This window comes from Lagenorhynchus albirostris, chromosome 15 (assembly GCF_949774975.1).
Source record: "Lagenorhynchus albirostris chromosome 15, mLagAlb1.1, whole genome shotgun sequence".
In the NCBI taxonomy this organism is placed as follows: domain Eukaryota; kingdom Metazoa; phylum Chordata; class Mammalia; order Artiodactyla; family Delphinidae; genus Lagenorhynchus; species Lagenorhynchus albirostris.
The window spans coordinates 48,603,099-48,617,428 of record NC_083109.1 but is presented as its reverse complement, the minus strand read 5'-3'; the positions used below and the strand labels follow the sequence as shown (position 1 = coordinate 48,617,428).

Below are 14,330 nucleotides of genomic sequence, written 5' to 3'. Positions count from 1 at the left end.
AAAAATTTTTTTTCTTTTTTTAATTTATTTGGTTGCACCGGGTCTTAGTTGCGGCAGGTGGGATCCTTAGTTGCGGCCTGCGAACTCTTAGTTGCAGCATGTATGTGGGATCTAGTTCCCTGACCAGGGATTGAACCCGGGCCCCCTGCATTGGGAGCATGGATTCTTAACCATTGCGCCACCAGGGAAGTCCCCAATTTACATTTTAAATGCTGATATAGTTGAGTTTAACTCTATAATCTTATTTTGTGTTACTTCCCCACCAGTCCTGGAGTTCTTTTTGTCTCCTTTCTTATCTCTTTTTGGATTGTTTTTAAATCACTCCATTTCTTCCCCTCTACTATTGCAGAATACAGTTTCTATTCTTTAGTGACAACCTTTAAAACACAATAATATGTGAGGTTCACAAAGTTCAAAATTAAACAAAACTTTACTCCCTCCGCTAATTCTAACACCCCCCTAACTTAGGTGTTATTAACCATATCCTTTTCCCAGTGCCCCTCCCAACATTTATTATTATTTCACATTTGTTTAGAGTTGCCCAAATGTTCCCACCTTCTTCATTCTTTCCGTTTGGCACTATTTTCCTTCCAAGAACATCCTGGAGAGTTTCCTTTAGCCAAGATGTCACTAATTAACGGTCTTGGTTTTTGCCTTAAAAGTTACCTTTATTTCACCCTCACTCTGGAATCTTTTCCTTTGGTTGCTGCATCACTACACTTTCTGCATGCGGTGTTCTTCCCTTGCTTGGATGGGTGTCTTCTCCATTCTGTACAATTCTCAGTCGTTATTTCGTCCAGCACGGGCTCTGGCACACCCCCCTTCTCCCTGATTCTCAGTTGGTCTTACAAGTTACTTACAAGTCCTATTTTGTTCTAAAGTGAAACCTGTACATTCTGCTCTATCTTCCAGTTCAATCACACACTTCAATCTGTTGGGTTTTTAACTATAGTGGCTGAGCTGCCCATGGCTAGAAACTGCACCTGATTCCTTTATCAAATGTGTTAGGTCACTTAACAGTTTCCTTTCTTTGTAGGTATTTTCCACCTTGTCTATTACTTTAAGCAGAGTAAGAAGTGCTTTTAAACACTGTGTCAACCACTCACTTTCTCTGTTTTCACAGAGCTCCTGCTGGTCCTCATTCACTGAACGCCTGCCGTTCTGTGTTTGGTTATTCTCAACCAGGGATGCTCGTTTGCCTTGAGCCGAGGATAAAGGCGCAGTCCTTCAAAGACCTGCTTGCTTGTGGACCGGCCGTGGGGCACTCTACAAAGAATCAGAATTGGCTGGAAAATGTCCTACCACTGAGGTCACAGGATCTGCACGAAGGACAACATCTCAGGAGGGGATGGGCTTACTTCTGACTCACCTTCACCCTGGAGGTGCAGGAGTCCTCGGTGGGCACAGCTTCCATCATCCTGCCCACCTTGGTCTCTGCCCCCTGCACCCAGAGGTGCCATCGGAACTCACAGTTTGCCCAGTTCACCGAACGCCCTCAGGACTGTGCTCACCATCCAGGGTTATTCTTTGCACTGAGACTCTGGTCTCCTCACTACCTTCCTCAGGATCTTCCAAGCCATTCAGTGCTTTCCACAGGTGTTGTTTTCATCTGTTCTGTAGCACTTGCCCCACCCGAGTGAGAAGACTGGTCCAGCCCACCAGTCCACCCTGTCACCGGAACACAGCCCGCCCTTACTTCTTCAAGCTACTGACATTTGGCACTGCTGCCACTCGTGGCCAAACCAAACCCCAGCCAGGCAAGCTCTTAAAAGGAAAGAGGTCATCCCTGCGATGTGACAGGAGGGCTGTTGGGTAGGGTGACTCCCAGATCCAAGCCTGGATGCACATCTGTCCCAGGAGGAGGGGAGCCTGCCCAGTGCCCTTGCCTCCCGGCCCTGGGCTCTGCGCAGGGTCCCGGCAGGTGGGCAGAGGCTCAGGCGGAGTGACCTCTGGTACCCAACGGCCGGCTCCTTTGTTTTGAAGAAATCCACTTAACACTCCAACAGTCACTACATCTACCTTGTTGGAACCGGGGTGAGGTGGGGGGGTCTGATGAAGAATCTCCCCGCAGATCAAAGCTCTGTGAGTCCTCCCTCATGTACTGCGAGGGGTTGCCTTTCTGCTTGGACAGCATCTGCTCACCGGCAGTAAAACCTGACCCTTTTCCGCAAGCCCTATGCAAAGGCTCCTCTTTGATGAACCATCTCCAGGACATGGGGAGGGCAGCACGAGGGGGTGCTTCTTATCAGTAGCAGTGGTAACTCAACTTCACCCTGGTTCCTTGTTGAAGTCATGTTCCAAGATCCTAGGCTGCTGGTGGGAGTACAAATGAGGACCAGCGCTCTGGGGAGTCCGCACTGTTGTCCACAGCTGAGCATATGCCTCCCGTTGCTGCAGCCCCACCCCTGGGAACAGACCCCGTGGAAAAGTGGACACGCGGTCGCCAAAGTCAGGGGCAAGACTACATTTTACAGTATCGTGTAATTTAGAGTACATCAAAACAGAAGCCCCAAAGTGGAAACTATCCAAGTGCCCCTGCACAGTGATGTGCAGAGTATGTACAATAGGGGGATGAACTACAATAGCCCAAGACCACGGATGGACCTCATGCTCACACATAACGTCGAACGGGAGGCCACGATGAGCACAGGCCTTGTGTCCACTTGCCCCGAGTTCACGCGCAGGCGCGAGGGACCTGTGAGCTACAGGTCAGGGGTGTGGTTACCCCCGGGCACGGGCAGCAACCCGAGGGGCACGAAATGAGCTGCTGGGGGACAATGTTTCTTGTTTGGCTGGTCACATGGGGCGCTGCTCCGTGAGCTGTAGACGGGACAGTGCATTTTTCTATATTTGTTCTACTTTAGTAAAGAGTTAAAATATGTATATACACACATGCCAACTTTGGTAGGAAAATGAATCCACACAGCTCTCAAAGGAGGAGCATCTCTGATGCCAGGCGGGTCTGTCACGGCACATACACTCCTGCCACCCCCAGGCCCCTCAAGTGCGCTCACCACGCAGCTCCCAAGAGAGAGGAAGTGGGGACCAAAGTCACGGTGGGCACCGCCTCCCACCTCCAAGCCCCACAGACCTCACTGTCCCTGCGGCTTCCAAAACCAGACTGTTCAGAACAAACCTCAGGGCTTCCCTCTGAGGTTGGAGGCAACAACACAGGCTGCAGTGGCCAGCTCGGCCGTGGCTAAAGCCCCGTCCATGCCCCTAACGACATGTCACTAACGAGGCCGCTGTTGACGGTGTCGTCACCGCTCACTCTTGCGCACTGACCCCTTCCCCGAGTCACTGCAGTTACTACGGAATTCCCCAACTACGATGATCTAGAACTCACCAAGAAATGAAAACGTGTTCAACAGAAATAAAGTTGCATCTAATTCCTATGCAGGATGAGCCTTAATTAAAAAGGAAATCGTTTTGCTACAGCTGAGTTGTACATTTTAACCACTGAATGAAAAGTTCCAATAGAACATACTGCCTGGGCTGAGGGCCAGAACCCGGTCTCTCACGGTTCTGCGTGAAATGCGTAGGCCAGATCCTCCCGTCAGGAGGGGCCAGGAATCTATGATCTACTTTTCCATTTCTTTGCCTAAAAGCAAAGGCAGGCAGAGAGGAGACAACGAGGGATGTGGGCTCGGCCTGGAAGGGGCTGCGATCAGCCAGCCCACCTGTCTCCAGTATCCCACACCTGCCCAGTGTCCACGCCCGGTCCTCGAGGAAACGCCATCTGGGAGGCGGGAGGTTCACCTCATCCAGCCCTCTCAGTCCAACAAAGTCTGACTAAAAGAAGGGAGAATGGAATGCCAACTACCGGAAAAGAATTTCCCCTCCTACCACGAAGGAGCACTCTTGCTCACGAAACACAAAACCCACCTCTTTTCAGAGGCAGTGCACTGTTCAAACCAAAAATAACGTTTTGTTTCCTGGTGAGGGCGTCGTCACTGATACGCTCGGCTGCTCTGCAAACCCATCTAGTTCATCAGCTCTGCCGGGAAATAAAGGATGCTCACTGCGAATTCTCCTCCTGGAACCAGCGCAGGCACCTGGGAAGGGCCCGGTCTGGTGAGGCCCCCGCGTGGGTGACGGACAGCGGAGAACAGGCAGCGCTGAGACCAATCTAACCGGCCTGCAGGTGCAGGGCACCTGGGAGAGAGCGAACGCCCAAGCCTTCTGCCAAGGGTCACTTCAGAGCATTGGCTTCTGCTGGCGGAGCAGGATGGGCCACATGTGGCAGCACCGCCATGAGTGTAACGGTCAGTCTCCCAACTGGAGCCTGGCTGGGGGGAATCCCAAAGTCACTTGGCTTTGGAATATGTTTTTTGTGTTTATATTTGATGCTCTAGGAATCCAGGCTACTTGAGGCTAAATGATAATGTACTCACAGAACACAGGCACTAGAAAATCACCTGTTAGCTCGGCAAGGATGGGCACCTACTGTGTGCCACTGTCCAGACACTAGGGACACCTCGGGGAAACAGGGCAGCCACAACCCTGCACTGGGAGAGCTTACAATCCAGTGTCAGAAATGACAAAGTCAGTCACATATGTGACACATCAGGTGGTGATAATGAAAACAAAGCCATGCAGAGAAGTGGGACTGGGGTCACCGGGCCTGTCACTTTAAATAGGGTGGTCAGGGAGGTCACAATGCACAGACCTGAGGATGGTGGGGGAGCAAGCCACATGGCCGTCTGGGAAAAAGCTCCCCAGGGAGAGCAAGAGCATGTGCAAAGGCCCTGCGGCAGAAGGGCCTGCCCGGGAAACAGAGGGAGGCTAGTGTGACCAGAGCAGGGGGTGGGGGTGGCAGCAGTGAAGCCTGAGGGAAAAGTGGGGCCTTGGAGGCCACTGGACAGACTCTGGCCAAGGAGGGTCCTGAACACAGGGTGGCACGATCTGCTCTGGGAACAGACCAGAAGGCAGGGGGTGAGGGCAAAAGCAGGCAGACCACTTCAGACCTAGTGAAATAACCCGGGGGATGAGGGGTCTGCACCAGGCTGGCACCAGGGGATGCGGTGAGAGTGGACGGAGCTGACACGTTTGCCGTCGTAAAGGATACAAGTGTGAGAAGGCATGGAGTGAAGGATAAAGCACGATGTGTGGCCTGAAAGATGGAGCCAACTGGCCTGGTTTCATATTACACGAGGAGGAAACTGAAGCCAAGGGACGAGAACAGTCACATCCAAGGTCACACCACTTACTCTAGGGACTAGAACCCAGACCACTGCTCCCCCCGCTGCCCCAAGCTGCAGCCAGTGGGGGACGCCGGTGACTACGCAGGTCACATGCGAACGCCCTCCAGCTCCTCTTTGCTCCCAGACGCTGGAGTAGACAGTGTCCCTCGGGGACCACCGGCACCCAAGCACGTACCGTGAGCGAGGCTGGGAGGAGAGCACAGCCCCTGCCTGGGAAAGACAACCACAGTCCACGGCTGCCACCTGAGAAAGCAGAACTGGTGTGCCCAGAAATTCCCACTTTCCCCAAGCGAACCCCCAAATCTAGATTTTAACAACAACAACTTCTCCAATTTTAAAAGGTGGCTCAGTTGTTTAGCAACCGGGCCTGAACAAACCTCACGTGCCAGCCAAGTTCCATCCACGCAGGGCTCCAGCTGGGAACCAGTCTCAAGACAGCCTGAAACACACCTGGTTCACTCGCACCTCAACCAGGGCCAGGGCACAGAATTAGAGCTTTGGGTCTAAGATGGTCTTCTATTCCAACTCTGGAGCCAGCAGATGGTATTCACTATCACTATAAATAGCTGATCACTTCCGGCACAACCTTAGGGGCCTCCTGTCTGACCAACAAGAAAGTAGCTGTCTATCACTCTGGGCTCTGTTAACTGGTTTGACGTTACTCTACACAATGTACTAAGATGAGGCCACTAGTACAGCCAAGAATTCAGAAATTCTCCCCAAATACTATCCAGTGATCCTTTCAAAGTTCTATGGAATATAACAAAGCCCTGCAAAGAGCCAGGAAGCAACTGCTGTCCGCCAAATAGGAAAATGCCTGCACCCTGGACCGTGTAAGGTTAGGAGACCGGCAGCTGTTCCAGCCTTGCCAAAATAATCCAACGTAGAAATTACAGAACTTTCTTTATAAATTAAAGTTGCCCTGCGTTGCTAGGCATGTGGGAGATGCATGTCATTTACAGCTCTTAAAGGAAACACGCTACATGTGTCTGGCCTCCAGTCGTGGGAGTGGGCCTGCCTGTTTCAGGAGACTCATCAGAACTTGTGTGCCTAAGAAAACAGCCTCCTAGGAAGTCCCCAGGTTAATTTTCCATAATGCTAAGTGGCCCTCTTGCCCAGGCTCTCTCACTTAGAATTAAATATTTACTTTCCCTACAAGCCATATGTTTTCTGCCCAATACCTATCTTCCGTGTCTGTTACATTTGACCACTTTGATGCCCTTGGTGTTAGGTAAGAAGCTCTCCAGGGCAGGACCACTGTCTGTGCTACGCCCCTGCTCCCCTGCCTTCTTTCCCTTAACATGCAGTTTATAATGCACACCAAGGGTCAGGAAGAACTGCTTTCTAAAGGTGACATCTTATTAGGTGGAAGCGCATGAACTGCCACTAATTTAATTTTATTTAACTTTAATTAAGTTGAAATACCTCCGTGTGGCTACCGTACTGGACAACACAGTTCTAGATGGAGTGTCTTCAGACACGAACGAGGTTCGTTTGTGATGTCTGAAGCCCTGGCACACAGGAGAAGCTTGACAAAGACATGAAATGAAAGCGCTGTCTTGGTACTGCCACATCCCACACTGAATCCCCGCCTTCGTTTTCATCTTCCAATTCCAGGTGCTTCCTGGGGTACTTACTGTCCCAACGAGTATGGAATTATACGGCCTGTAGGTGTCGGTGAACATTCAGAAGGCCGTGCCCACATCGTCCAGCAGCTGGGCAACAGGAACTGACCTGCTGGGCCTCCACGTTCTCATCCACAGGATGGGAACAACCACATCTACACTATGGAAACTGGCTGCTGTGAGGCCGAGATGTACACCAAAGCTGTGAATCTGACTCTCAACAGTAAACCTTAAAAATCAAGTTGGGCTGAGCTTCGGTTGTCCAATGAGACAGCTGGAGAAAATTTAACAGGTGCGTTGGTCTACCTCATTTCATCCGCAATTATTGTGTTACGGGCCAGGCCTTAACCATCGCCGGGCCAGAACGTACAGATGGACAGCAGTGTCTCCACTGTCATCATTCTCACTGACCATATTTTTTCTCCCAAAACAAGATTTTAGCACAGAAAAATCTGGATTCTCGAAAGAACGGTTGACTCCTTGCCTATATGTCACTCACCTCCTCGTTAAAACTCCTTGGAATAAAAGAACAAGTAAGAAAAGTCTGGGGTCCTGACATTTTTAAAAGGCGTCCCTGCTCCATAATAAACCAGGATGCCAATCAAATGGTTTGCATTCAGCCACTTACATGGAATTTGGTGCTGTATCATCACTACAGCCTACTGACTTAGGGCTCGTTTCAGCAAAGAGCATAATTGCTCAAATGTGACTCAGTGGCTTGGGATTTATTTAAAATTCTCCCATCACCAAAAACTATTCATGCACCAAGGTACCAAACTAACTTCTTAATCTCTGTAGAGATGTTCAGAGGCCGACTCCTAACTGTGAAAGTGAAGAGTTCTGATCCAGCACAGTGCTTGCGGCTCGACTCCCTGGCGGCTGTTTCCAGTCCCCGAAACACCTTTCTCTCCCTATCTGGCCACCCACCCCGCCACCCTGCAGCTCAACGGGTCCAGAAGCCCTGAACGTGCAAGCCCTGCTCCGCCTCCTGCCTCCAGCTTTCCTCCTTCGCTTCATCAGAGAGGGAAGTGGCATCTCCAGGCCCTCAGAACCGGAAGCTTCTTTCTGGAAGGAAAACAAGTTGGCAGCCCACAGTGGGCCTGACCTTTGGAGAGTTCATAAAGGAACAGAGACGTCACCACAGCCCGCTGCGGGATCACAGAGCCTTCTCTGGGGTTGGATCAGGGGGAAGTCAGGACAGCCAAGCACAGAGGAAAGCGTAGGGGGAGGCAGAGTGCTTCCCAGCCCCGCGGGAACAGCCAAAGCTCTGAAGAGACCTCCTCCCCAAAGTCCAGAAAACGCCACACAAACGCCCCCGCTCTGAAGGTTCCAGCACACCAGGCAAACAGTGACCCGCGAGGCTCCCAAGAGCCTGAAAAGTTTCATTTTCTAGATGCTTCCTAGACTCTGCTGACCTCCGACCTCCACGAGTTATTGCCAAACTTCCTTCTGCTGGCACAAGGTCCCAGGGTTTCCCAGCACTTACCTGGGAGGCTGCCCGACCCTACAGTGAGTGGGTGGTTCTATCTCCAGGCTACAGAAAAGGAAACCCGGGTTCAGAGAGGTTAAGCAACCTGAGCAGAGGGTCTGCAGCGTGGCAGGGGTGGGATCCAGACGACAGGACGTGGCAAGGCTGCGTCCGCAGCGGGTGGGCCAGAGCCAAACCCAGACCCCACCTCCCTCCCGGCCCGAACACCCTAGAAACTCATGCAAAAACAGTAACAGTCAACACCTGTGGACTACTCCCTACACGTGCTGGGTCTTCACGGTTCTCTCTCCGGCAGCCCGGCTGTTCCGACGTGGAAGCGGACCCCGGAGTGAAACAGCCTGGCCGACTCCCCACGGTGCCGGCTTTCGGAAGCCCACCCCTTAGCCATGACACCACCCGAGCTACCGTTTGTGATCTGCAATGTGGGGAGGGTTCCCCGAGGCTTCCCAGATGCTGCCCGGGAAGCGCGGACCCCAGCCCGCCCTCCCCTGCCCGGCGCCAGGCCGGGAGCCCGGGACCCGGGGCGGGAGCCAGGCGGGGTGCCAGCGCGCTTGACGGCCGGGCCGGAGGTGCCACTTCCGCCGGGCCTGGCACCGCCGGCCCATTCATCGTCCCCCCGCCGGGCGCCCTCGCATCGGGTCCGCGCGGCCGGTCGGGCAAACAGCGCCCCCGGCCCCGCCGCCAGGGGGAGCAGGGAGCCGCCTCCCGCACTCCGGGAAGTTGCCACCGCGGCCGCCGGGCGTCCGGACCCGGACGGTCCGGGTCTCCGCACGGCGGGCCCCGCGGCCCCGAGCCCGGCCCGCCCCGTCGGCGCCGCCCGGCCCCGCCGCGCCCCCAGCCGCAGCCCGAGGCGGGCGCGCTCGGCTCGGGCCCCCATTCAATCCCGCCCCCTCCCCCGCCGGCCCCAGCCGCCTTCCGCCCGCCCCCACCCCCCCAGCCCGGACTCCAGCCCGGCAACGTCATCCAGCCGCTTCCCGAAGCTTAACCCCTTCCTCCGCCAGCTGTGCGCCGCCCCGCCCCGCCGCCAACTTTCTTCGCCCAACTTCGGAGCGCGCCGGCCGGCCCGACGGCCCGGCTGGGAAGGACAGAGAGAGGTGGGGGGGCGGCCACGTCGCGCCGCGGGGCCGCCGCAGGTCCCGCAGACGGCGAGGGCGTGGGGTCCACACCTCGGGCACGCTCGGCCAACGCCCCTGCACCGGGTTCGGCCCGGCACACGCCCCCAGGGCCCGCCCGGACCCCCAGGGTCCGCCGCCGCGGCGACGGCCGGGGGCGCCGCCGGGGGAGGGGCCACCAGGGAGACGTGTCACTCCCGGCGCGGCCCGCCCGGCCCGGCCCCAGCGCCCCGACGGCCCGGCCCGCGCGCCGCCACCGCCGCTGCAGGGCCCGGCCAAGTTTCTTACCTGCAGCCGGAGACGCGGGAGGGAGAGCGAGAGGGCAGGAGCCGCCGCCGCCGCCGCCGCCGCCGCCGCGGAACCGGGAGAGAGGAGCCGGCCGAGCCTCCGCCGAGAAGCCGCCCCCGAGCAACTGCAGGCGCCACGACCCCGACGCCACCCGCCCCGTCCGCCGTCCGCTCCGGCTGCTCGCTGGCTGCGTGCGCGCGTGTGGAGTCGTGGCACTTTCTGCCTCGGAGCTGGCAAACGGCCCCCTCCGCCGGGATCGCCGCCTCCTGCCTTCCCCACCCGGGCCAGCCATTCATCGAGCCGCCTCTCCCCATTGGCCCGTGCCCCGCCACTCCGCCGGCCGCTGACCAGTCAGAGTGCGGGCGGCCGAGCCGCGGCGGCGGCCATTGGGCAGAGAGGCGGGTCTCCGCTTCGGCCAATGGGAGAGGGGAGGAGCTGCGGGGAGCCTCGGGGGCGGGGCCTGTGGGGGGCGGAGCCGCGCGGCGCGGCGCTCGGCCCAGCGCGGGGGCGGGGCGGGCCCGGAACGCGCGGCCGAACGGGGGAGGGGGCGCCGGCCGGCCCCGCCCACCCCGGGCCAGCGACCCTGCTTGCCGGCGCTGATTTCCGGGAAGGCTGTGGCCCGGCGGGCCGCGAAGGTTCGAATCCCAGCGGCGCCGCGCCTGCGCCCCTGGCCCCTCCGGGCTGAGATGGCGGTGGGTGTCACCCTGAGCAGGGTTGCGCAACATGCGAACAGTAGGGAGAAATGCTTCGTTTAAAACCAACTGACTTCCCCTGCAGCAGCGCCCCCTCCGGGCCCTAGATGTGAGGACAAGTTATGCTGGGGGTCAGTTCAGAGAGGGCACGTCACTATCTTCAAAGAGATTGCAATCAGCACCAGAAAGAATTTTCTTGAGTAAACTGGGGCGGAAAGTCCAGACGGTGCAGGAGGAATGGAGGGTGGACGTCATTTACACCCATTTTTAGGGAGGTTACAACTGAGGCACCGTCCAAACCTCAACTGGCAGCAGGGCAATGACTGCAGTTGACCTTCCGGCATTTTACTCTGCAATGGGGAGGGTGAGAGGGTCTGACGCACATAAACTCACCCACTTTCCAGAAAACTGAGTAAACGGTGCTTCATGACAGGACTTCCCGACCCCTACACCCACCCCCCATATAACCCAGCACTCTCTCTTCATAACCAAATAAGTCTTTCAATTAAGATAATTTTAGGCCTGGTTTCTAACCATTATATCAGTGTCTCTTAAAGCTAACTCTTTGAACTTGAGTCAAAGCCAGTTTCTTTGAAATTAAGGTTTCTGGGAGGCCAAAAGGGCTGCTGCAGGCTGATCTGCCCTGTACCACTTCCCCCACCCCCGTGGCTGCAGAATCCTGTTCCTAATAGCTGTTTCTTGGACAGTCTCACATACTCCCTCCCTCTTTGTCACTGGTACCATATGAGTTGTTAGATGTGGAAATACAAGCCATCATGAGGGAATAAAGAGGGGCTGGGTTGAAATTAAACCGTTCATTCATATTTTTAATCTCAGCAGTTCCCTAGCATATTAATGATTAATCCGCGGGAATTAACCTGGATTAGCTTTCCACACTCAGTCTTTTTCCAGTGGTGAGCCCCGGCTTGACGTAAAAGTCAAGAATCCCAGCTTCTTGCTGGCATATGCTACCAACTAGTTCTAATCGACCGTGGGTAAACCAGTTAGCCTCTCTGAACATGGATGTACCCTTTTAGGACAATCGCTCCCCTCTCTGGGTTTTGGAGAGTCATTCTTCCATCCACCCATCCATCCACCCATCCATCCCATCCATCCACCCACCCATCCCATCCATCCACCCATCAACCCACCCACCCATCCATCCACCCATCCATCCACCCATCCATCCACCCATCCATCCATTCATTGGTGTCTGTTGAGTGCCCGGAAATCACTACAGGCTGGGCAAGCAGCCTAGACTGATACTCAGACCCAGTAAAGACCCAACTGCCCTCAGAGGCCTTGCTGTGGGCACAGACCTCCTTCATCTTATTCACACTGGTTTTCCCAGAAGCAGATCCTGACCAGGAGGGTTTGGGTGCAAGTGACTCATTTGAGGGATGATCACAGGAAACACTGGTAGGAAAGTGGGATGGGAAGGGGCTGGTGAAGAGCACAATGTCAAGCAAGTGGCCTCTGCGGGCAGCCAAGGCTCAGCATCGCTGGGCACTAGGGAACCATGTGGAGCCCGCCCCAGAGGTGTCCCCCCTGCAGTGTGGGACTCCCAGTCTTCGTGGTGGAGGGCTTCTTCTGGGGGGCTTTAACTCACCCCGATGCTCTGTCAGCCAGAGAAAGCCTTCCAGCAGAGAGAAGCAGCTGCTTGCAGCAAGAAGCCCTTGGCAGAAGGCTGAATGCCTGGGGCGTCTGGGGGCCACGATAGGACCTTCTACCGACCCCACACCTGCACAGAGTAGGGGCTCCGTAAATGCACATTCCATAAATGTTGTTAAACGAATCATAGGATTACAAAGTCCGTAGGAGCGAAGGGTGTTTACAGAAAAGGGTCTCTCTGTCTGCTCCCTCCTGTGATTGACGTTTTTTTGGCCTCAACACAACATAGGGTTCAGTATGGACAAGTGGCCTGGCCTGAGCCTTTGCCTTTGCTCAGTCCCTGCCCCTTGTCCAGCCTCCACGAGGAGGTCAGCCCCTGCCCCACCCCACCCCCACCTCCTAGCCGACCTGACTCACAGCCACTGCTGTGCCTGCAGACTGCCCTCCTCGGCCCTGCTCCGCCTTCTCAGCATGTCTCAGCCTTGGTCTCTCCCAAGGCGTGTCTGGGAAAAATGGGAACCACCCCCAGGACTAGATGGACAGGAGGTGCCTGTGGGGGAGCGAGGGGCTTCCCCCAGGCTCAGAGCCCCTGGCCCTGCCGCAGGCCTGTAACCATCAAGCCACCCAGCACGAGAGGGATCCCATCGCCCAGCACAGCCTCCAGGTCCTATCTGCTCAGCGCCAGACACAGGCTGGAGCCTGGGAATCAGGTCCCTGCCGCCCCCTGGATGACAGGCCAGTGAGGGCTGTCACATGAAGCCAGGCCAGAGAGAGGCCGAGGCGAGCTCAGACTGCGGAGAGCAGAGGGGTGAGAGCAGAAGCTGGAAAGAGAAGGGGAATTAGCCAGGCCAGAAGGTGAGAGAACAGGGCGGGTGGAGGCCTGGGATCTAGGTAGCATGGTGCACCAGGGGCCCGCCGATTGTGGTGTTTTGCCAAAGCTTGAAGGGTGAAGGAGAGGGTAAGAAGAGCTGAGTGTCAAAAGGCGAGCCTCACGGGCACAAGGGAACCATGTAGAGGTGATGTCAATGCTCCGCACCTTGGCGATAGTGACAGTTACACGATCAAATTATGCACTCTTGAAAAGGGCGAATTTGGTTTGTAAGCAAATTATTCTTCAATCAACCTGACTTAAGAAAAAAAAAAGGATACGTCCTTTTTGGGTTTTAGTTGTATATTAAAAACAAATAAAGCATTCTTATTGGGAAAAACTAAACATACAAGAATAATTACCTAGAACAGCCCATTAACTCATGACAGGGCTTTGCTTTCTATGACTAACTTGCAAATATTATTTTTAAAGAGTAGGCAGAAAGAGAAGATATCTTACAGTGTGAAAAGAGGTTTTACTTTATCAACAACTAAAAAAGGATGATAAAAGACAAACAGAAGAAAAATATCATGTGAAAAAAAGGACGTAACGTTTTTAGGTCTTATCACGTGCCAGGCACTATTGGAGATGCCTTACAAATAAGGAAAATTATTTAACCCTCAGAACAACCCAATAACAACCCAGAACAAACCCAGGCACAGTTATTATCTCCACTTTAGAGATGAGGAAACGGAGGCACAGAGAGGTTGAGTGCCCTGCCGTTTGTCACAGGGCTGGTCAGAGGAGGGGGGTGGGCGCCAGGGTCCATGAGCATAGCCACTGCATTCGGTGCGAGATCCCAGAAGGTGTGCTGTACCTGTGCGGGTTGCAGTGGTGGTTCAGGGAAGGGTTTGTGGTCAGTGACAGCCAAGGTCGCTCCCATGGCCCCCTATTTCAGCTGACTGTGATGCTCAGCTAGGTTGGGGACCCACTGGGTTGGAGGCCATTGCAATAGTTCTAGTGGTGAGGGCTTGAACAGAGCAGTGGCACCGTTGGGAGGTGTAAGGGTCCTTCGTGAGGGTGTTTAGGAGGTGAAGTAGGTGAGGCTTCGTGACCACGGGAGTGAGGGACAGGGAGGAGCCACCTGTGAACCCCTGTTCTTGGCCCGAATGACAGGGAGCATGGTGGTGTCCGTGCAGGGGCAGGGCATGCAGGAGAATGAATAGGCGGGGGAAAGGAAGTGGGGAGGATGTTGCCTGTTGTCTTGACATGTCGAATTTGAGGAGTCTTGGGGAAGTCCAGGGGGAGATAGTGTTTCACTGGGTCTGAAGCTCAAGGGTGGAGGCCAGTGTGGCTATTACAGTTGGAAACCTGAGCACGAGAGGAGGTTCAGACCTTAAGGACAGAGATGAGATGATCACACCCAGCATGTGAAGCTGGGAGCTGCATGTGGATGGGGACAGGAGAAACCAGAGCTTGAGTCCTGCACAGAGAAAGGAAA

General features: G+C 55.1%; 1 protein-coding gene across 3 annotated transcripts in view; it reads right to left on the bottom strand.

The window, feature by feature from the left end:
• The window catches only part of RRBP1 (ribosome binding protein 1), a 59,248-nt gene extending 49,254 nt beyond the window's left edge, over positions 1-9,994 (bottom strand). For 2 of the 3 annotated variants that reach the window (XM_060124353.1, XM_060124351.1), the window contains exon 1: positions 9,719-9,861. The gene's annotated coding sequence lies outside the window, so the exon portion shown is untranslated. Of the gene's footprint in view, positions 1-9,718 lie in introns of all 3 variants that reach the window. The other variant, XM_060124354.1, reaches the window with a different exon arrangement.
• Between the last annotated feature and the right edge of the window lie 4,336 nt (positions 9,995-14,330).